Here is a 23,909-nt window from a genome sequence, read left to right as displayed (position 1 = left end):
AGGAAGCTGGCATTTGTGATGTATGGGGATGGGGAAGAAGGGGAGGGAAATAGATGAATGAAGAGATGAAGGGCAGGAGAGTACAGAAATAATATGTAATGTAAGCATGTGAAAATGGAACTAGGAATGTTAAGGGGATGGTTGGGATTAGGAAAGAATGGTGGAAAAAGTGACATTGATCAAGATGCAACCTACTCATAAACTTATAGGTTGAATTGTATCCCCTTCGTATCACTGCCTAAAAGTATAACTAAAAAATTCTTAAGTAGGGACTGGGAAGGTGGCTCAGTGGTAGAGTGCTTGCCTTGCATGCATGAAGCCCTGGGTTTGATTCCTCAGCACCACATAAGCAAAAAGAAAAAAGCCAGAAGTAGCGCTGTGGCTCACGTGGTAGAGCACTAGCCTTGAGCTGAAGAGCTGAGGGACAGTGCCCAGGCCCAGAGTTCAGGCCCCACGACCGGACCCCCCCCCCCAAAAAAAATTCTTAAGTAGCCAATGAAACCTGATAGTGTGGGACAATGAGCTTCTAAATCCTCTTGATTTTACAGGAGAGAAAACCGAGCAGGGATAGAATTGAAGTACCCTGCTCCAGACACTCATTGATACTTTGTAGAACTTGATCATTAATGGGCTGGGAAGGTGGCTCAGTGGTAGAGTGCTTGCCTTGTATGCATGAGGCCCTGGGTTTGATTCCCCAGCACCACATAAGCAAAAGGAAAAAAAGCCGGAAGTGGAGCTGTGGCTCATCAAGTGGTAGAGCTGAAGAGCTGAGGGACAGCGCCCAGGCCCAGAGTTCAGGCCCCACGACTGGAACCCCCCCCCCCAAAAAAAGAACTTGATCATTAAAACCTAGCAGTTTCAGAACCCATAGTCTTTGTTGATTTTATTGTGTGTGGGCATATGTATGTGTGTGCATGTATGAGTTGAAATCTTTCCAAAGTACAGAAATACTTCAGAGTAATAAAAGGATTATATTGTGCCAACCATCCAGTCCTCTCTCCTCCTTTGCCTCCTGGCCACAAGTAGTTGCGTTCCCCCTACAGTTTATGAGTTGCTGGTGTCCTTCACTTGCCAGCTAAAGGAGTCTTTATCTTCTGTTTTTTGATGAAGCCTCCCTTTTCTTTTGTTTTTTTGTTTTATTTTCTATTGTGTTAATTTGGTCTTCAGTATTTCTTTCTAATTTCTTAGAGTTCACTCTTTTCATTCTTGACTCCTTGAGACTAGAGCTTTTTTTTTTTTCAACACAAATATTTACAGCTGTATATTTCAGAATTGTTTCGGCCATTTCCCAGTAGTTTTGAAGTATAACATTTCCATTATCAATTATTTCCATGGAGTTTTTTTTTTTTACTCATTTAAGAAGTTGCTTTTAAAAATATCAGATGCTCAAGGAGTTGGTTCTCTTTTTATTATTGATTTCTGAGTTGATGGCTTGGTGAGCATGAGCATGTATACTATTGGGAGTATTTTGTAGTTAGAGATATATATGATATTATATGTTTAAGAGAGTTCTAAGAAATCAATTGGTTTTACTATGTGATGAATATTTGAAAATGTTCATGTACACTTTAACTATTAAAGGCAGAATGTACATAAATACTTTATATCAAGGGTATAGCAAATGTCCCAGAAAGAGCCAGGAGGTAAATAATTTCAGTATTGCAGGTCATACAGCCTCTATCAGGGCTGCTCAAGGCTGACACTGTACAGCAAAAGCAGTTACTCACAACTTAAATAAATGAATGTGGCTGTGTGCCAATAAAACTTTATTAATGACAAGAAAAACAGATGGAGGACTGAACTTGGTACACAGGCCATAGTTTGCCAATCTCTTCTTTAGACAACTTTGTTAATGATACTAAAACATTCTATAACCCTAATAATTTTGATTTATCATCTCCAGAGAGAATTACATTTAAATCTCCCTTTTGTAATAATGGATTTGTCCTTATCTTTCTGCTAGTTTATGCTTTATGTATAAGTTAGGTTATTAGGTACAAACAAGTTGAGAATTATTACAGATGAATGAACCTATTTATCACTACAGAATGACTTAATTTTTTTTGCCAGTCCTGGGTCTTGAACTCAGGGCCTGGGTATTGTCCCTGAGACTCTTTGTGCTCAAAGCTAGTGCTCTAAACTTGAGCCACAGTACCACCTCCAGCTTTTTGTGAGTAGTTTACTGGAGCTAAGAGTCTCACAGGGGTTTTTTGCCCAGACTAGCTTCAAACTGTGATCCTCAGATCTCAGCCTCCTGCATAGCTAGGATTATAGGCATGAGCCACCAGCACCTGGCTTAAAAATCTTTTTAACTCTCCAAGATGACAGGAGTCCCTGGGTTATTCTCACAGGTGTTTTTAGCAGCAACTCTTACATTAATACATGTTATCCTCCTGGATCTTATTAATAGTACCTTTTTAATTCTGAAAAGAGTGGCTATTTGAACAGATTTTATGGTCACTTTTTCTCTCCTTAATGTTCCTTGTTGTTAGGCTGTTCTCCAATGATAAAAATAGTTACATCAGCTTTCTTTTTGTAGTGTACAACTAATAAAGAGCACCATTAAAATTCAAATGCTCTAGTTATTTTATATTTATTTGCCCCTCAAATTATCTATACTCTTTTAAGTCATTGTCATATTAAGACATAAGATATCAATTTCAAAACATTTAGTCCTAAATATCCCTTTATAAAGGGTTAGCTCTCTATAAAGAAACTATGTTTTATGTATTTTGTTCACAAAAGACACCTCATATCAACCAATACCTATTGTAAGATAGGCACTCAATAAATACATGTTGCATAAAGGCTGAATCTTGATTTCCAAGTAGGACATCTTCTGTCTCTAAATGTGCAGGCATAGCTGGTTCCTCCCCTCCTTGTCCAGGGCCTGTGATAGGTGGGAATGTCCAGCTGTCTTGCCTCAGAGATCCTCATCATTCTCACTGCGCTCCAGGAAGATCTTATACAGCATGCACAAATTACTCCCAGGAGAAATGCATCTTACAGCATCTATCTCATAGTGTATAAACATCCCAGCATGCACTTAGCCAGACTTACATGGATTAACTTTATACATACCTGTGCTATATTGTGTAGGCTATTGTCCTTAGCTACAAATATGTCCAGCAGCATGCTACTGCAGTAAATGTTGTAGGCAATTCTAACACACAGGATTAGTCAATTAAAAAAAATCATCACTGGGGCCAAATACCCAACAGAAATAATTTAAGGGAGAAAGGGTGCATTTGGATCATGGGTTCCAAGATTCCAGTCCATTGTCCTTGGCTCCACTGATTCAGGGCCATGATGAGGCAAGAATATCATGGTGACAAGAGCACATGGCATAGGCTACTCACCCCATAGTGGAGAGGAATCAAATGGAGAATAGGAGAGGGAGGAGAGAGAAATAGAAAGAGTGAAGTAAAGAAGAAGAGGGAGGGAGGAAGAGAACGAGGGAGGAAAACAGAGTCAGAGACAAAGAGGAAAGTATGTGAGTGGGATAAGATACAGTCCTCAATAACCTATTTCCTCTAGAAGGTCCCTAACTTCTGAAGCTTCTGGAACCTCTCCAGATAGCATCACCACCTTGTGACCATTTTGTCAACAAATGAGCCTATGGGAGACATTTTCTAGTCAAACCATAGTATATACTATATTCGTGTGTAGGCACATAGCAAAAGTATGAAAAAGGTACAGTAAATATACTACATGATAGGAATTTGGCAGCTCCTTTATAATCTATGGGACCCCTGTTGTGTGTATTCTGTTTAGGCATGTGACAATGTTAAGGCTCCATCAGACTCTTGGCAAGAAGTCCATCTTGTTCATGGAATGCATGTATATTTTTCTGGCCTGCTCTAGAGGGAATGTAGGTACTTTCCAAACATAGTCCTTTGCTTTGTCTTCCCTGCCCAAGGCCACTTTAGCTTCTTAGCCCTATGATAAATACCAGAGCAGACATCTCCCAACAAAATCAGTTTCTCTGAGTATTTCAACTGAAGAGTTCCTGTACTTACCCCACACATTACAGGCCGAGGGGGGAGATTAGCCTCACTCTCAGCTCTGTCTTTAGGGGCCTGGACTTCAGTGATTTTTCAAAAACCTTCCATACCAGATTTTTTCTTCAAAATGATCTTTTACATGCTAGATCTGGCTAGCATATCTCAGTCATAGAGCTGGGTATCAAATACTTCCTTTGTAAATTTCTGCTTTTTCATCTAGGATTTCATTTTGAAATTAAATCTTAGTGTCAAAACATCACTTTAATAATCCTGTTTATAACTGTGCATTCTAATTCTGCTCTATAGGTTTCACTTTCAAATGTTTTTTTTGAGGAAGTGTTGCTGTGGCTCAAATGGTAGAGCACTCACCTTGAGCTAAAGAGCTCAGGGATAGCACCCAGGCCTAGAGCCTAGAGTTTAAGTCCCATGACCAACTATATATATATATATATATATATATATATATATATATATATATATATAGAGAGAGAGAGAGAGAGAGAGAGAGAGAGAGAGAGAGAGAGAGAGAGAGGGAGGGAGGGAGGGAGGGAGAGAGAGAGAGCTCACTGTAGCTCACTATTGTAGCCCATGCTGATCTTGAATTCATGACCTTTTGCCCTTGTTGGAGTTACAGGTATGCATCCTCATGCTTGGCTTAACTTAACATTTTTAAATGCACATAAAGTCTAAAATTAGTTTATTCTGCAGAATGTTACCAAAACCTTTTCACCATAAGGCTATTGTTTAATATTTTATCCCTGCCTGGTTCCATGTTTTCAAATTTGTGATTCTTGTTTTTAAAAGTGAATGATTATTTATGTTTAATTACATGTTTAACTACATGTTTACCATGTATTCTCTCTTTTTTCCTGGTGGCTTGAACTTCCTTCTTCCTGAAGTTCATTCTGTACCATGGCTAATTTTGTCCTTATTCTTGAATGATAGGTTAACAGGGCATAATATTCTATATTTAGTTATTTTTCTCTCAGCAAATGAAGTATAATTCCATGGTAATAGTGGAAGTTGAGTTTCTATTGTTATGATATTTATATCAGTCTTACCACTTTTCTTTTTACCAATATTTAGTTTCTCTTTTGTTATTCTGAGATCTTTGTCTTCAAAATTCTACAATGTCATCACAATGCATAGAAAAGTGTCACTTATCCTATTTGGGGTTCACTGTGATTCCTTTGTAAATGGCTTTGGTTACAAAATTTCTCAGACATCATTTATTTTTACATTGCATTTTCTCCATTCTCTCAAATCTATATGAAAAATTATTCCACTCATTCTAAAATTTTTCCTTTTTTCCCATTTTCATCTCTAGATTTTCATTTTGTTGCTTTGATAATTTCTTCAGTTCGAACTTCTGATTTATAGCAACATTTTTTCCTGTGTTTTACCAGATGTTTAACCTATCCACTGCTTTTTAACATCAATAACTACTGGATACACTTAATTAAATTCACTAACTGTACCCAGATACTGACTTAGCTTCAGGGAAAATGGACTAAGAACCTATTGTGCTGAGTCCCCTCCCAATAACAATTATGTATTCAAAACCCAAAATGGAAACTGAATGAAACGAATGATTGCCTCACTGAATTGGAAAATGAAAACCCAAAGCAGGCAGAATTTGGAGAAGGATAGTTGCTTTGGATGAGATCTCCATTTTTTCAACTTTTAGACTCATGGAAGGTTGTAATACCTGGGCGATGGCTAAAACCCTAATCATGGAAATAAGAGGAAATGAAAAGATCCAGCAATATCAATCCAAATCTCATGTAAAATTCTCCCAAATCTCTATACCTTGAATCAAGCATGTGTGGATTGAACTCCTAGAAGCCTTGCTGGAAACACAGAAATAGATTGATACTTAAACTGCTACCCAAGAGATTATGTTTTTGGGCATCATTAAGTTAATTGCCTACTGAAATAAAATCCATACACCATGAGAAGAATATAAAAGAGTCTCTACCACAAAATATTATCAATGTCCAAGATCCTCGACATGTTTGTTCAAAATTACTCGCGGAATGTGATGACATCCTGGCACTCAGAATCAGAAAGATAGTGAGTTCAAGGCCCTCCTGAACTACATAGCAAGACCCTATCACAAAAACAAAACAAAATAAAACAAAATGTTATTCCACAGAAAGATAATTATCAGAATTAAAAATGCTAGCCAATCTAACTGGGGTAAGATGGTATCTCATGGTTGTTTTAATTCACATTTCCTTTATGTCCAGGGATGATGAGCATTTCCTCATGTGTTTCTTTGCCATTCTTTTTAAAAAAAATTTTTTTATTGTGAATACAATTACATGGGCAAGATAATGAGTACATTTCTTATCAAGCATTGTTGCCTCCTCCTTTATTTCCCCTTCCCATCCCCCCACCAAAGTTGTAAAGTTCGTTTTTCAACATAACGACTTGTAGATCTCATTGTTGTAATGGGTCCACCTGTATCCCTATTTAAACGGTTTTTTTCCCTTCCCCTCCACAAATTATACCAACATCAAATACAATGAGTGCAGGGGTTATACCATGGGGGAGGGACATACAAAGCAACATAGAAATCATCTTATAAATATGTTAGAAACAATCGCAAGAAAGAAAAAAAACATTTGAATACTTATCTTGGGGTTCATTTCAGCTAACATCAACTTATCTGACCTTTTCTGCTTGTCTCAGACATATACTAGTTATTGCAAATAAGGGAAACCATGGGACCTATGTTTCTTTGGGCCTGGCTTACTTCACTTAATATAATTTTTTCCAAGTCTTTCCATTTTCTAACAAATGGGGCAATATCATTCTTTCTGATGGAGGCATAGAATTACATAGTGTATATATACACCACATTTTCTTGATCCATTCATCTACTGAGGGGCATCTGGATTGGTTCCATATCTTAGCTATGGTAAATAAGGCTGCAATAAACATAGTTGTGCTAGTAGCTTTAGTATGGTCTTGTTTGTGATCATTTGGGTAAATGCTCAAAAGTGGGATTGCTGGGTCATAGGGGAGCTCTATGTGGAACCTCCATACTACTTTCCAAAGTGGTTGAACAAGTTTACATTCCCACCAACAATGCAGTAGGGTTCCCTTCTGTCCACATCCCCTCCAGCATCTGTTGTTATTAGAGTTCTTGATTATAGCCATTCTAACTGGGGTGAGGAGGTAATCTCAATGTTGTTTTGACTTGCACTTCTTTTATGGCTAGAGAGGTTGAGCATTTCTTCATGTGTCTATTGGCCATTCTTCTTTCCTCTTCAGAGAAGTTTCTCTTTAAGTCTTTAGCCCACTTATTTATTGGGCAGTTGTTTTTTTGAGGATTTGTTGTTGGGGGATTTAATTTTTTGAGTTCCAGGTGTATTTTAGATATGAGACACTTGTCTCTTGTATGGCTAGTGAAGATCTTCTCCCAATCCGTGGGCTTTCTATTGATCTTGCTAGCTATGTCCTTTGCCATGCAGAAGCTCTGTAATTTCATGCAATCCCATTTGTCCAACCTTTCTTTGATTTGTTGTGTTTCTGGGTCTCTATTAAGAAAATTTTGGCCTGTGCCAAGGAGACCTGGGGTTTCTCCTATTCCATCCTGTAATGTTTTCAGAGTATCTGCTTTGACTCCGAGGTCTTTGATCCATTTGGAGTTGATTCTGGTGCAGGGTGATATATAAAGATCTAGCTTTAGTTTTCTACAAGTGATTAACCAGTTTTGCCAGCACCATTTACTGAAGAGGCTGTCTTTCTTCCATTCTATTTTTTTTAGCTCCCTTATCGAAGATTAGATGGCTATATGTCTGTAGGTTCATTTCTGGGTTTTCAATTCTCCATTGGTCCTGAGGTCTGTTCTTGTGCCAGTATCAAGCTGTTTTGATTACTATGGCTTTGTAGTAGAGTTTGAAATTTGGTATTGATATTCCTCCAGCACTGTTCTTTCTGTGAAGGATCATTTTTGCTATTCTTACCTCTTCTTCTGAAAAGTCTCTTTTTAGCTCCCTTGCCCAGGAAATGGGAGAGAATGAGGGAGCAGAAGATACCATGTGAAATGTACTTACCACCTGACATATGTAAAGGTAACCCCACTATATATCACCTCCAAAACAATAAAGTAAATTAGAAAAAAAGAGTCTTACAAAGAAGAAAGAAATAAAGAAAATTAAATGAGATGAACATCAAGAGAACCCTAATAGTAGAATTCACAGAGACAAATTTAAAAGTGATTATTGCAAATTTGTTCAACGATCTATTATTTGAGAAAATAAACTGATGCGAGTAAGAAGATGGAAAGCATCAGCAGAGAAATATGAACAACACAGGAAGAAACAAAGGGAAATTCCAGCACCGTAGAACACACAATCAATGGATAAGCTTGGTAGAAAAAGAGAAATGATAGAAGAAAGGAACACTGGACTCAAAGGTAAAGCAATAGAAATTATTTAATCCCAAGGATGGAGAAGACAACAGATGAGGACAATAAGACTCAATCTCCAATTTCATCCCTACCCATGGCTGGTTACTTACTCCTGTCTACCCTCCACCTCCTTCTACCCCTCTCCTGAGCACACCCCTTCCAGTGGTGACTCAGGAGCAAGCAGAGGAATTCTGCCTGGGCTGCACATTCCTTCCCAGCCCGGGGAGGGCAACAAAGGAGCCCAATGAGCATGGAGTGTGTGGGTGGAGGAGAGACAGTGGCTTTTGTCCTGCTTTTGGGAGTGTCTGGGAGTAGGCATACTTGGTTTCTAAGCTTGGCACATTGGGGAGGGCACTAGGACACAGCGAATTCATGTCAACAACACAAAAACACTGAAATAAAGTGTTTAACAACCCATTTCTTTCTGTCCTGGCACACACAGTGTGGCTACCTTCTATTTCACATGCTTCTGATTTTGCATGTCTCATGTTTGTCTTCCCAGAAGGACCCTAAGCTCTGGAAGTCCATATCATCTTTTTCTGAACTCTTAGACATTCACATCCCTTCCCTTCTCACTCACCTTCCTCTTGCTTTAGCAAGGTGCTGTCTCCCATTTGGAATCTAGTAATAGCTCTATAAAGTAGGAGAGGTAGCAGTTTTTCTTAGCTGAGGACAGAAGGACATAGCTCATGTTCTAAGTAGCTTAGACCTGAGCCAGATATTTTTCTTGTGCTTCCACACAACCTGCCAGCCAACTGATGATCACAACCCAATCCCCAGTGGAAATACTCTCAGAAGCCTAAGGTATTGGGATAACTAGAGAAGACATCTCTGTGCTTGGTCTCCATGCTACTTCCTATGAACTCAAGGAATATTAACACACAGAAGTAGGATTCAGAGTCACTGTGTTGTGGTTAATCCTGATAATCCACTTGATTGGATTGAGAGATACCTAGATTTGTAAAACACCTCTGGGAGTACATCTGAGGGAAAGATCCACCATGAATGTGAACAGTGCCATCTTATAGACTGGGGGTCAGGGCACCAACGGGGAGAAGGGAAAGACCCCCAGAACAGGTGTTCTCTTTCTCTGCTTTCTGGACACAGTGAAGTGGGTTGATCTGCTCCATTACCCTATCTCCATTGTGTTGGGCAATGAAGCAATGAGCTAAAGTAAACCTTTCCTCTTTTTAAGTTGTTTGTGTCAGGTATTTTGGCATACAAAGCTGATTAACACATACATGCATCAGTAATCACCAGATATCAGATTCGAAGTTCTTTTCATGTGATTGTTCATTCATAAGTGATCACCAGATATCAGATTCAAAGTTCTTTCCTTGTGATTGTTCATTTAGTCCTCACTCTGTCTTCTGGAAACCCCATGGGCCCATGAACAGTCCCAGTACCCCTTAAGAGAGTGGTAGGCTCATGCCTGTCATTCTAGCAGCTCATGAGCCTGAGGCCTGGAGGATTGTGTTTTAAAGCCAGAAAAATCTGAGAGAATCCCATCCCAATTAACCAGCAAAATGCTGGACTGGAGGTGTGGCTCAGTGGTAAAGTATCAGCCATGAGAAAACCATGAGGTCTCTGAATTCAAGCCCCAGTATCTCACACACACACACACACACACACACACACCACCACCACCACCACCACCACTACCACCACCACCACCACCACCACCACCACCACCACCACCACCACACACCACACACCACACACCACACACAAGACATGAGACAGAAAGGTAGGCTATGTACAAATACCCCAAAGCTACAGGGCTACAGGACTGGTCTGAACACCTAGTGGAAGCCACTTCACTATACTGTGTTGTTGCTCCCCCTGGCTCTGGGACAGGATTGGTCCGAGGCCTTCTTGCTCATCTGTAAGGTTGTCTTCTCTCTCTCCCAGAACCAGTGAGCCAAATGCAGTCCATTCTCTTTAACCAATGTTTTATAAGAGGCTGGTATCTCTTTTGTGCAGTTGCTTTCCTGGGTCTCTGTTAGCAAAGTGAGGGACTAAGAATCATTTACCTTGGGCAGAGGCCGTGAAGAATTTAGAAACTTTGGGAAACAAGGACTTTTGGTTTGGCAGCCGTATTGTTCAGGGGTCCCAGCATCCTTTCCAGGAGTGTGAGTACTCTGGCCTATGAAGAATGTGGAATTGCATTATGGTTCATCTCATTAGACAACCAAGCTGGGTTTTTAGAGAAGACACAGGGAGAAGGCCACCAGCCACTGGCAAGGGACTTGACCGCTTATGGATATGACACATTCAGTATGATGTCAAGCTCATACTACCATCTGCATTTCACAGAGAGGGAACATAACCTCTGAAATTGTTCCTCTTTCAAAATCCGGTTCAGTGGCATAAACAGAAAAACATTTGGCATGGCAATAAATATCTCTCTGACCCAGTAATATAGTCCTAGGAACTTATATTCATATGAGAAACTCACAGATGGGCCCAAAGCACATGTTATTCATTCCAACACTGATGGCTGATTTTCTTATTAATTATTAATTGACACAGTATAAAATAAGGATTATCTGAAATGATCAGTTGGGGAGATGGCTAAGTAAATTGTGGTAGAATATCAATTATATATCTACTAACACCCATGTTTAAAAAGTTGCAAGTGAAATGGAGAAAAGTTTGTAATATATCAAGAGAAAAATAAGAGAATCTAGAACTACAAATATAGTAAAGATCCTAGGTGCCAGTGGCTCACACCTGTAATCCTATCTACTTAGGAGGCTAAGATGTGAGGATCATGGTTTGCATTATTCTACCCTGGGCAGAAAAGTCTGTGAGACTCTCATCTCTGATTAACCACCAAAAAACTGGAAGTGGAACTGTGGTTCAAGTGTCAGAACACTAGCCCTGAGCAAAAAAGTTCAGGGACAGCACTCAGGCCCAGAGTTCAAGCCTCAGGACTAGCATATACACAAATACACACAATTTATCTATCTATCTATCTATCTATCTATCTATCTATCTATCTATCTATCTATCTATCTATTTATCGATCGATCGATCGATCGATCTATCGATCAATCGATTGATCAATCTATACCCCCTATATATGTATATATATATATATATGTTAAAGATCATTTAATAGCAAATGTCTACATACACAGAGGAAAAACACTGAGAAGAAACACATGTATCATTAACACTGGTGATTTGCTGGGTGGTAGGATAATAGGCCACTTATTCATCTTCATATATACACATCTTTCATATAATGGCTCATTCTAGATTCATTTGTTTTTACATTATTCCAAAGTATCATTGAAGTTCTAGGTAGGATGCCTGGGCATGCAGGGAAGTGGGTAGTCTGGGGGACAGGAAGGACAGGGCTGGCTCAGGCTCACTCTCCCCTCCCTTATCCATTCCCATCCTTGGCTGAATACTGAGCTAGGCTTGGAAAAGGATACTCTAGGCCACAGATTGATGGGAGTTACTGATCTAGATCATTAATAAATGAATTAAAGACTTCAGTAATTAACGTAGGCTAATAGAAACAAATCATAGCATAGAACATGCTTTTATTTGTCCAATTTTTTAAAAAAGACTCAAGAATTTTGAAATTTCCTCATTTGGAATAAAATGATGACAGCACCTGTCATGTAGAGATGATGGTAGGCTTGGGTGAGTTCATGCAGACTCAGTTTTCAGAAAAGCCTGGCCCAGAATAAAGGTTCAGCAAATATTACCATTACTGCTGCTACTACTATGCTTGTCATCATCATGGATAAAAAACAATTTGTCTCCCATTACTCCTGCGTTCCCCCAAATACAAATCAAATCAATGTATTACATTCTATGATCTCTGTCCACTAAGTAAAGGTGATTATATTCAGGGGGTGAGCTCCCACAGACCCCAAGGATTGGAATGTTGGAGTGACCACAGTGCCCATCACATAAACAGATGGCACAATTCACTTGCTGGAAAAGCTGTGTGGAGATACCTATTTAACCACCTGTCTACTTGTCTTCCTCCCCTCACAGGTAGATAATCTCCAGCATAGGAAATGGTCTCATTCACTTCTGCGGCTACAGTGTCCTGCTAATGCTTTGCCCATCAGCAAATATCAATTAGGTGTCTGCATAAAAATATGCAGACAAGTCAAGCATAGATTGAGATAAAGATGTTCCCTAATCTCTTCCGTGGGAGATTCCTGCCAACAATGTTTTGGGGCCCTGAAGAGAGCTGTGCTTGGGGCTTGCTATTGATCAGAGCATCATCCTTTTTTTCTCCTGCTCTGGGGTAGATATCCAAGTGACAGCTCACACCTAAATCCATTCACAGAAAATACCTTCACTGAAGGTAACTGGATTAGCTAGCCTAGGTCACATTCTCTGCCAAGAATAAGCTAACGGTAACTGATCCCCAGCACCAAGATGAAAAGTTGGCTTCTTTGCCACAGGGTGGGACAACTCTGAAGGCCACTTCAGCTCCAGACCTGGAGAGAGTTGACTAAAGTTCACTGTGGCAATTGCATCACAGCCCACTTTTGCCTTCTGCAGAATCTGGCCCATGACCAGCAGGAGGTGGGGGTTGGTTGGTTCTTGCTGGAAGATGCTGTTCCCATACTTATGTGACTCACATCCTCACTTCATTCACATGCACTGTCTCAGAGAGGTCTTCTGCAGTTCTAATAATCCTCAGTCCAAAGCAGTTGCTAGTCCATTGCCCCATTTCATCTCCTTCTGTGCATTTGGAATAGTCTTGCTCTTTGTTTCTTCCTTGCTTACTTTTTTCTTGTGTGCTCACCTACCAGAGCAAACAATTTGGAGCTTACATTCCTTGCTACATTGCATACCACTACATCTCCAGCTCCTAATGTGCATTCTGCATGGTGTAAGCTCTTAGGAAATATTTGTTGAAAGAATAAATGAATGAGAAGATGCACATACACACACTGGGTGTGCTGACTTGAGAGGGAGAAGCCCTTGTTTGAGGCTCTGTTTCTTCCATTAACCAGCTAGGTGACCTTAGACAAGCCACTGGACCTCCGTCAACCTTAACTTTCTCATCATTAAATGAGGTAACTAAATGATCACTAGAAAAAAATTTTGGAGACAGTTTCCAGAACTTGAACTCATGATCCTCCTCCCTTCGCCTCACTGAGTTCTACAAGTGTGTGCCACCTTATCCGGCTCTGTACTGGGAATTTTGACAGCTCTCACATCCTACAATCTGACATAGCTACTCAACTTGGAATGGCTCTGTTTATAAACTACACAGGAATCAGATTCCTTAGCTGGAAAGGCACTTCCCAGGATATTTTGCAACAGCTAATGACTATAGGCTCTCAGATGCCAACTTCATAATTAAATCAAAGCTTGAGAAACTTTCCTGGGAAACTCTGAACTTAAGGATGTGTTCAGTCAATGTGGAGGCCACTGGAGCTTTAGGGCTCCATGAAATAACCATTCCCCTCTTTTCATCTATACCAAAGATGTCCACTCTCTTTTTTGCACCCTACAGAGAAAGGAAACACTAGTTATGGTTGCCTAAGCATCAGGCATGAGCCTATTCTCATGGAGCTCTGAGAACATCTCGTCTGGCAAGAAGGTCAAGGGATGCTGAATCTCAACAGATAGTCATTAAACACAGGCATCAATCAGTGCAGGTAGGTGCTCTAATCAGCCAAGTTAAGACATGGAAGCACTAAAAGAGGACCAACTCTGTTTGAAATCCTACAGTTGGCAGCAATGGAGGCAGGGTTTGAGCCTGGACAGTCAGACTTTGTCATATACTATGCTGTTACCCAGAAGAGATGGGAATTCTGGCCTGGAGAAAAGTTACCATTCTATCCTCAACTAGAGGGGATGCCTGAGGCGGGTCTGGTCGTGGGGCATGAACTCTGGGCTTGGGCGCTGTCCCTCAGCTCTTCACCTCAAGGCTAGCGCTCTACCACTTGAGCCACAGCGCCACTTCCGGCCTTTTTCTTTTTGCTTATGTGGTGCTGAGGAATCGAACCCAGGGCCTCAGGCATTCAAGGCAAGCGCTCTACCACTGAGCCACCTTCCTAGCCCTAGCCAAGTATTTCTGTCCTGACATTCTATTATAGGACAAAATACCTGTGTTCCACAACTTAAAAGGAGAAAAGGGTTATTTAGGACTGGAGAGGTTCCAGTCCATGACTGAGAGTCCCAGAAGCTTTTGGCCTGGGGTGGTACAGTACATCATGGTATAAGCACCTCATGGCATCCAGGAAATGAGAAAGAGAGGGAAGAAAGGGCTGAGGTCCCCACCCTTCCTTCAAGAGTCCCTCCTAGTGACATTACTTCCTTCCATAAGGCCCTACCTCCTAAAGGTCCCATCACCTCTCACTAGCACCACAGATCACTGACCAAACCTGTAGCATGTGGAGCTCTGGGGGCTAATCAAGATCCAAACCTAGCACCTTCCAACTAAGTCACACAAGCAGTCTCCTTATACCAGGTTCTAAATCAGAGGAGCTGGGGCCAGGATTGGAAGCTGTATTTCTGTTTCCAGGCGGTACTGCAACTGAGTTCCTGTATATCAGGCCTCTATCAAGAAAGGAAGGAAGGAAGGAAGGAATTCTAGAGACATGTCTCTGCTCCAGTCCTTGCAAACTGTCTTCTCCAGGACTCATCATCCTTGTCTACAATGTGGATACCACGCCACCAATCATTCCTGTCACCTGGGGTGGTACTGGTACTAAGTCATACAGTGTGTTGCAAGCATAGTACAAACCATTTCTTCATTCATAATGAAGAAATGGGAATTCACTTGAGTGTCTATTTCCCTCTCAGACAGGAAGCTTTGCAGGGTGCCTAGCACAGTGTACACAGCACATAGTAGGCAAATAGTAAGTGTTCAAAGTGTCAAACAGTTGGGCACTGGTAACTCATGCCTATAATCCTAGCTACTCAGGAAACTGAGATCTGAGGATTGCAGTTGGCAGCTAGTCCAGAGAGGAAAAGCTGTGAGACACTTATCTCTAATTTAACCACTTAAAAAATCCATAAGTAGAGATGTGGTTCAAGTGGTAAGAGCACCAGCTTTAAGAGAAAAAGCCAATAGACAGCACCCAGGCCCTGAGTTCAATCCACAGTACTGGCACACACATGCACACACACACACACACCACCACCACCACCACCACCACCACCAACAACAACAACAACAACAACAATAGCAACAACAAAAACTGTTATATGATAGAACTCCACAAGAACCTCTGACTTCCATTTTCCATATAAGGAAACCAACCAAGCAGTGAGTGTGGGCCTTGAATGAGATTTATATAGCTTCCAAACCAATATTGCTTTTCCCTCTCCTCCTGTTACTTCTCCAGCTTAGAGGATTGGCTGAACCTGACAAATGGATCTGGGATTTGCTGCTGTTGCTGTCACTTGGGTAATGGCTTCCAACCTCTTCTTAAAATAAATGAGGGCCTTGAGCTGTGGGTGGTCTGGGGATGGGTCCTACAAATGAAGTAACACCTTTCCAATTTAGAAGTAGGAAAAGGCCCAGAGCCAACAATCTAGCTGAAATAAACTCTCCTAGTATTCTTCAACGATAAGCCAAGTCAAGGGAATTCTACTCTCAGGTCAAAGCCAATGACCACAACGGGTGCGTGCAGCCAATGAGAGAGGAAGAAATACAGTGGTGCCCACTGGGGTCCCCAGGTGGCTCTGCTGACTTCAATACTTTGTTCTCAATACTGATTTATGATTCCAGCCCTTGGCAGGAACCTCAGAGATCATGGAGTCCAGCTTCCCACCCACTGCAAAGCCACATGGGGGGGGTTGGTGTTGAGGTCTGAATGCCTTGGTATCTAAAAGCTGCACCTCCTTCTCCTACTCCATGTGCAGAGTCTAGGGCTACACTCTGAGCCAGTGGCCATTTATTTATATTCATTTGATTTGTAATCCAGCTCCTCACTCACACTGGTCACAGTTCCAGAGGTGCAGCTCTAGGAACTTCTTATCAGCTGGAAAACTCCACAGGACAGTGCTGCACCCTCCACCACAGTCCAAGCCTCTTCTTTGTTTGTTCCTAAAGGGCCTGGACTATCCCCCTCTCCTCTCCCCCCCCTCCCCCGCAGAAGCTCAGGCTGTGACCTTATTTAGAAATAGGAAATAGGATCTTCACAGACATAACCAGTAAGCCAAGGTCATCTTGGAGTAGGGCTGGCCCCAGATCTAATGTGACATGTGTCCTTATACTATGAGAAGTCATGTACAACCACTTTGGCAGAGCTGGGGTGCTGGGAGCCAAGGATCAGTAAGGCTGTCTAGCGGCCACCAGCAGTCAGTAAGAGGCATTCAGGGACTATCCTAGTACTGCTGGAGGGGGCATAGCCTTATCAGCACCCTGACTTCAGACTTGGCTTCTAGAAATGCTAATCATCCCTAGTTTGTGATAGTTTCCTACAGCAGCCTATGAAACCACTCCAGACCTCAGTCCTCCTCAACTTTCCTTGAAGATATCCTCCACCTTGGAAGTCAGATTCCTCCACTCCCAGGAAGTCAGTCAGATCCCTGGTTACACCAATCACTGGGTGGGATCATGGGGGATACCTGGCACTGGGGTGGTGGTGGAGAACAGACATGCTAGGCTGACCACCCAAGAAAGAACAAGAAGAGTGGAGGAAACTTCAGCAAACCCCATAGCTTTCCTTTCAATCCTGGAACAATCTCAGAAGGTTCCCTGGGAGTAACAAGCCCTAGGCCATCCTGTCAATAAACACCATCGTGGGATGGCTTACTTTATTAACTTGCTAAATCAAAGGGCTGTTAAGGTCTCTGCCCAGTAATAAAATGAGAGAAGGAGGTAAATCATAGGGGCCAAAGAGGGAGATAGAGCCAGCTTGGTCTTGCCACCTACCAATCTGCCATTTCTTCTACCTATGTTGATGCCAGTAGGCCCACCGGCCCATACCCCAGCCTGCAGAGGAAAGCTGTAGCACAAGCTAATGCAGGTGTCTTGTTCTTAAAAACACACATAGGATTTCCCTCTTTAATGAGTTCCCATCCAACTCCCCCAGGGTCTCACCATGGTGTTAAACAAAAACAAAGAAACTGAACACTCAGAAATTCAGGGTTTATCAAACCAGTTCTTTTGTACCCATCCTGGGGCTTGAATTCAGTGTCTTGGAACTTTTGCTTGGTTCTTTTACTCAAGGTCGGCACCTAACACTTATCTACCACAGCTCAGCTTCTGGCTTTTTGATGGTTAACCAGAGATAAGAGTCTCATAGACTTCCTTGTTCAGGCTGGCTTTGAACAAACCATGATCCTCAGATCTCAGCCTCCCCCAAATTGAGCCATCAGTGCCCAGCTCAAAGCAATTCTGTAAGGAAGCAGCTAACAATGAATATTTACACTTCAACACAGATAGATACAATATCCCTGAACCACACATTGTACAACACTGAGGATTCCAGCCTGCCCAACATTGTCCTCTAGCCACATTGAGCCAAGAGTCACTATGTTCACTGTCCTTTTGCCCACAGATGGGGGTGAGGTGGGTTTCTCGGGACTTTCTCCCACTGTGTTACTTTTTTATTATTACTTTATTGTTATTATATACAGAGGGATTACAATTACATGAGTCAAGCAATGAGTACCTTTCCTTTCGTAGAGTGTCTTCCCTTCCCTCACTCTCTCCCAGTCCCTCCCTCCTGTCTAGGCAGGAGTTGTATAGTTCACTTTCATCAATGTCCAGAGAGCTCCACTGTTATACTTTTTCACCCCTTTTCCCCTGAGTTCTGAACCCTCCCTCCAACTCTCCCAAAGATATACACATGAATTATTATTATTATTCCTATTATTATTATTATTGTGTTATAGTTATTTTTTCATGCTGTTGTTGTTTACAGTGCTAGTGGTGCTGGCCATTCTGGTGGTAGAATCCAAGGCCTCCTGCATGTCAGTCAAGTGCTCCTCTCCAAGTTATATACCCTGTCCTTCCTCACCTGCTGTTTTCAAATAGGAACAGAGGTAGACTGTGTGCTGTTCTTCCCCCAAAAGGTGGAAAGATAGGTTTAAAAGTGCTGGCTTCCTTCATACACTGTATCAGCAATATAAACAAGTCCTCTAACAGAGCCACAGTTTCCTCATGTGTGAATCACAGCCTGGATGGGAACTCTCTTCTAAGACCCATTAGGATCCGTATGTAATGTGCTGAAGAGCCGGGTACATTCAAAATACTCCATTAATGTTTGTTGTCAACGATTATCATGATGACCCTGTGCCTAGCATAGAGCATGTGTATGCATCCCAGAAACACTAAGCACTGTGCTTATTTCTAAAGTATTTTCAAACAATTCCAGGCTCCCAGTGTCATAAAAATATATTACTAAAAGGCTGTTAATCACAAGACTCTGGTGGCTCATACATGTAATCCTAGCTACTACTCAGGAGGCTGAGATCTGAGGATCCCAATTCAAAGATAGCCCAGGCAGGAAAGTACATTAGACTCTTATCTCCAATTAACCAGCAAAACAACTGGAAGCCGAGCTATGGCTCCAGTTGTAAAGCATTAGCCTCGACTATGCAAACCAAGTGACAGTGTCTAGGCCCTGAGTGTAAGCCCCAGGACTGGCAACCCCCCCCCCACAGGTTATTAATTAATAGATGCAGCTTTATACCACCCAAGTGACATTCCTGGGGATCCAAGGATACTCAAGAGAGACTGAATATGAATTCTTGTCTACTGCTACAAGCAGGACCTATAATGGATCCACATAGCCATGCAGAGCCAAGTTCCATATTCCTGGCCCTCCTAAAGTAAAGGCTTTATTGCTGCAGCAATGCTGAACTTTCCTTCAGGATGCCCTTTCCATCCTTCCATGCCTTTGGGGCTCAGGAAAACTTGGTGGGAAGAGCTCTGTGTGCCCCTGCAATATCATTTTTGCTTTCCAACCCCACACTCACTGTGAACCCCAAATAAGGAACCCAGGATGAGTTCACTCTCCTTCCTTGGAGAAAAGAAAGCAAGAAGATGGAAAAGAGGCCTTCCTTCTTATCTCGTCCTGACATGTGAAGCTCCTTCTCATTTGCCTCTGAGATCTGCCAGTCAAGAGGCAACTTCAGCCCCATTTTCTTGCTAGAAACACAGGAAAGCACCAGGACTAACAGCCTCTTCATTGGCCATGAGATCTGCAGCTGAGATTTGTCCATCTGGCACTGACTCAGGATGACCTCAGGTCATCTCAATCTCCATAGCTTTCCACAATGGGGCGTTGTTGTGGAGTAGTTTTTGTTTCCAATTAAGTGTTCTTGTTTGGTTTTCTGGTTTTCGTTTTCTACATTCAAAAGCAGCGCACCCTGGAAATCATTTCTGGGAGAACAGGAATGCAGGACACACACCTCCATCATCCCCCTTCCCAACTTTTCTGCTTCCCGCCCTCCCCCCGCCCGTGAAACACAGCACCCACAGTACACAGCCAGTCCCCAAACTTAACGGCATATGTGCCGTTCCAGATGACTGCATGGATTCGCTCCATAGCACATTGTTAAAGTGATAATTAGCGATAGACTTGTTATGAATATTCCAAATAACATTTCTCTCCACAACAGTTGACGGAGACAAAGGGTATTGCAAGAAATGTAAGAGGCAATGGAGATGTGTGCGTGCGTGCGTGCGTGCGTGCGTGTGTGTGTGTGTGTGCGTGTGTGTGTGTGTGTGTGTGTGTGTGTGTGTGTGTGTGTGTGTGTGTGTGTGTGTGTGTGTGTGTGTGTGTGTGTATAGAAGCACTGGGAAGGTAGCTTAAGGAACACAAACTCCAAGAATGAAGAAGCTCAGTTCTGGAAGCCGTTCTACCATTGCCCTGTTTAACAGCAGCTAAGAATGCTAAAGATTGGAGATTTAAGCAAACAAAAAACAAGAGAGAAATATAGAGTGGAGAAGCAAGAGAGCAACTCCAATCAAGCCAATTTGTCCTTTGAGAATGGAAGGAAGGCTCCCCATCATGGGGAGCATTTCTCCCTGCAAAAGGAAACTCCCTAAGGACCTGCATCCCCATCCCCGCCACAGTCTCTCCCACACATTCTGAGGTTGAACTCACTGTAGGACAGTGTGATGCCATCTTGATCAAACCCTCCCTCTCCTCCATGGCCTCACTCTCCAGAACAGAGGAGGGCTCCACCTCCCTCCCCACTGCTCATCAGGAGAGAGAAAGGCTCCAGCACCCACACTGAAGACAGAAGGAGGAGAGGCAACTTTGGAGGCCAAAAGGTTCAAGAGAAAGATCCCTGGCTCACCCCAGCCACCTCCTCTGCAGAAGGGAAAGGGGTTGGCCCATTGGGGATAGGCAACTCTCTCCTGCCTGAATGGGAGCAGTGTGGTAAAGTCAGCAAGGAGAGAAAGGTAAGGATAGAGCTAAGCTGTTCTGGTCCAGAAGATGAAGGCCAGGATATTACAGGTTATCAAGCAGAGTCTTCTGCAGGTACAAGTCCCCATCAGCTCCACCATTGTCACCAAATGTACCATACCTGCTCACATGATCACAGAGCCTGAAAACCACAGGGTTAAGGGCAACCATAAAACCATTTAAGCACACTCTTTGTTTTCTAAATGAAGAAAGTGAGCATCCAAAGAGGTGGAATCCAGCACAAAATGCTCAAATGCCAGTAATGAGAAAGGTTTCAATTCCAGGGTCCCCACGGCCTGATCTTATCCTTCCACTGTGATGATGATGCCCCCTTCTTTTCGTGTTTGAACTAAACATCCAAATCACAGGGTAAAATTAAGTCCCCAAACCTCAAGCCTTCCACCAGAATTAATAAGAACTGGTGCCAGTGCCAGTGGTTCACACTGTAATCCAATCTACCCAGGAGGCTGAGAGCTGAGGATTGTGGTTCAAAGCCAGCCCAGGCAGGAAAGTCTATGAGACAATTATCTCCAATTAACCAGGAGAAAGCTGGAGGTGGAGCTGTAGCTCAAGAGGTAGAGTACCATGCTTGAGCAGAAAAGCCTAGAGACAGTAGCCCCAAGTTCAAGCCCCAGTACTGGCACAAATAAAAAAAAGGAAAAAGAGAAAAAGCCCAAAGGATTGTTTAGGATAAACTTAGAATGTCTGCCAGCAATTCTGTCACATATTCCATTAAAAACCCCATATTTTATACACATATATGGTTTCATATGCACAGAGATAAGTAAGAAACAATACCATTAGATAACTAGTACAAAAGACTTCCGAGTCTACAGGCTTTTGTGCCATTCAGATTTTGAACTACGTGAATGCAATTAGCTATTCAAATTAGCTACTTGAAATAAAAGCAAGATCAGGAAAAATTACAAAAGTTACACATTTTTTAAAGCTCTTGTACTTGATACCACCTGAATATAAATGATCAGGGTGAAAGTCACCATAATGTTACTGTGCCTGGATTAGAGTCTGAAATGGGATGGCAGTTTTCTTTTCTCTCATCCCCAAATTTTCTGAAATGTGATTGTTACTTCTCTAATGAAATAGCTGAGAAAGTCTCTATCAGACAGAAGGATATGAATTAATGCAAATTCCCCTCCATCCATAAAACATTGTGATTGTTTCAACTCACGAATCCCTTTACCTTTCATTTTGTACACTGGGATTTGGGCTGTGCACGGAACAGACTTCAGAAGGCTTTTTTTATGGTGGGCCAGGTTATCAGAGATAGAAGTGAAGGGCAAAGGCCTTGCCTTCGAGGAGAATGTGCCCAGCAAGGACGACCACAAGTCAGCAACTCTCACGGCCTATGGATGCACTCAGGGATGTTAGCTGCTGTGAGTCGGCCAGCAGAGGATGTGATTTTTCATATTTTTCCTCTGAGACTTTGAGATGTTCCAAATTTTCTGTCCTGAGATGTATTATCATCTCCTATTTCTCTCTTACTATGCTGTAGAGTAAAATGTGTGTTATACATCACTGTCGTCTAGGTCAGGAGCCTCCAGAGCTACCGTCAGGAAGGGGAGCTGTTCAATTTATCTTTGTCTTCTTAGCTTCTAGCCTGGCACCTTAGATCAGGAGTGTGGCTTCTCCACAAAGTATGAAGTAATTGAAAATCCATTTCTCAGCATCCAAACCTCAAGGTCTACCCAAAGACCAAACTCCGAGACAACGCCACTCTCGGATTCCTAACTACTTCTGCTATCATTGGTGAGTTTTCTCTGGGAGCCCAGGACCACCCCAGTGTGGGAAGCTGGAGGAAGGTATATGTGGCCTTCCCAGGGGTCTCACCTGTAAATGCCCTGGGTTCTGAGCTGTTGTTGCTGACTCCATGCCTGAAAATCTTTGTAATCTTTGCTACTTGTCCCTCCATCCTGTTCTGGATATTTAGCTTAAAATAACTATGGGGTGATCACACTAAAAATATGTTTTTTTTTCTGTGGTGCTCAAAATAGAGAAAAGCTGGAGACAAACATTCATTTATAAGATGCATCCATCTCAGGACATAATAGGTAAAGAGGTGATGGTATAGTTGCATACTTGAGTAGCTCTTACATCACAACAGCTGGACAGCTGAACTAATTGTCAGATGTTCATCTGACATTAAAAGACAAGATGTTATCAAAGAATAGAAGTGGTATTGTAACATTACATACTTAAGCATATGATACCACTTGATACTGAATGAATATGGCCTGATCGTTATCTTTGGAGTAAGAAGGATTTCCTTCTATTTGCCGATACTTCTGGCACTTTTGTAATAAGTACGTACTGCTTTACAATAATGGAAAAAAAAACCCAAATGATATTTAATTGGAAAAAGACAAGCACAGCTGTCCTGCATTAGGACAGACACAGAACAAGGCAGAAGACGAGACAAGGCCTGGCTGCTCTGTAGCTACCTGGGTTGGAACCAGGCTCCAATTGCCTCCAAGATGTACAAAGTGGTCAGTTTCCCTTAATTATACTTTCTCTCCCACATCCAATCAAAGCCAGGAGAGGATAGAGTCACTGCTAGAATGGGTGGAGGAAGGGAGGAGTCAAAATGAGCAGGTCAAGTAGCATCTGTTAGAAATAGACCCCAGGTCTGACTCGAACTCAGCAGCTTCTCACAAACACGAACATCTGGGGAGCTTCTAGCCGACAGTGGTCCAATGTGGGTAAAACAGTTTAATCCAGAACTTCAAGAGGGGGAAAGGTTATTTCCTTCCAAAGAAAGGTTAGCCAGAACTCTGCAGCGGAAACAGGGATTGATGTCCTAAAGGTGATCCCAGTACCAAGAGGAATGGCGCCCATGTATATGACCGGATCCATGATGGGAGGGAGAGGTCTCTTATCACAACATCTGTTGACACAGCTGGCTATCATGTAAATCCTCGGAGGGTTTCCCAGACAGCTTTGGGGGCTCATGCTGCTTCTCGGGTTTCTCTGGCTCTTGTTCAGATTTTGCAGTTGCAAGGTGAGAAAGCTTCTGTGTTGCCCTCTGTTCAGTGGGTGCTGGATGGGAGGCTCGGGAGCGGATGTACATGGCTCTGTCACTGTTGGTTGGCATCTGCAAACAGG

General features: G+C 42.3%; 1 protein-coding gene across 11 annotated transcripts in view; it reads right to left on the bottom strand.

Moving 5' to 3' along the window:
- Positions 1-23,909, bottom strand: part of LOC138803464 (transcription factor HIVEP3-like) — a 405,830-nt gene that overhangs the window by 225,943 nt on the left and 155,978 nt on the right. For 5 of the 11 annotated variants that reach the window (XM_069987525.1, XM_069987527.1, XM_069987521.1 and 2 more), the window contains one exon: positions 23,249-23,898. The exons of 5 other annotated variants lie outside the window; for them this stretch is intronic. The gene's annotated coding sequence lies outside the window, so the exon portion shown is untranslated. Of the gene's footprint in view, positions 1-21,990; positions 22,846-23,248; positions 23,899-23,909 lie in introns of those variants that run through there. One more of the 11 variants, XM_069987529.1, reaches the window with a different exon arrangement.

Source organism: Dipodomys merriami, unplaced genomic scaffold (genome assembly GCF_024711535.1).
Source record: "Dipodomys merriami isolate MVZ:Mamm:240054 unplaced genomic scaffold, mDipMer1.0.p SCAF_34, whole genome shotgun sequence".
NCBI classification, from domain to species: domain Eukaryota; kingdom Metazoa; phylum Chordata; class Mammalia; order Rodentia; family Heteromyidae; genus Dipodomys; species Dipodomys merriami.
Note: the sequence above shows the minus strand (reverse complement) of the source record. Positions and strands in the feature narration are given on the sequence as shown.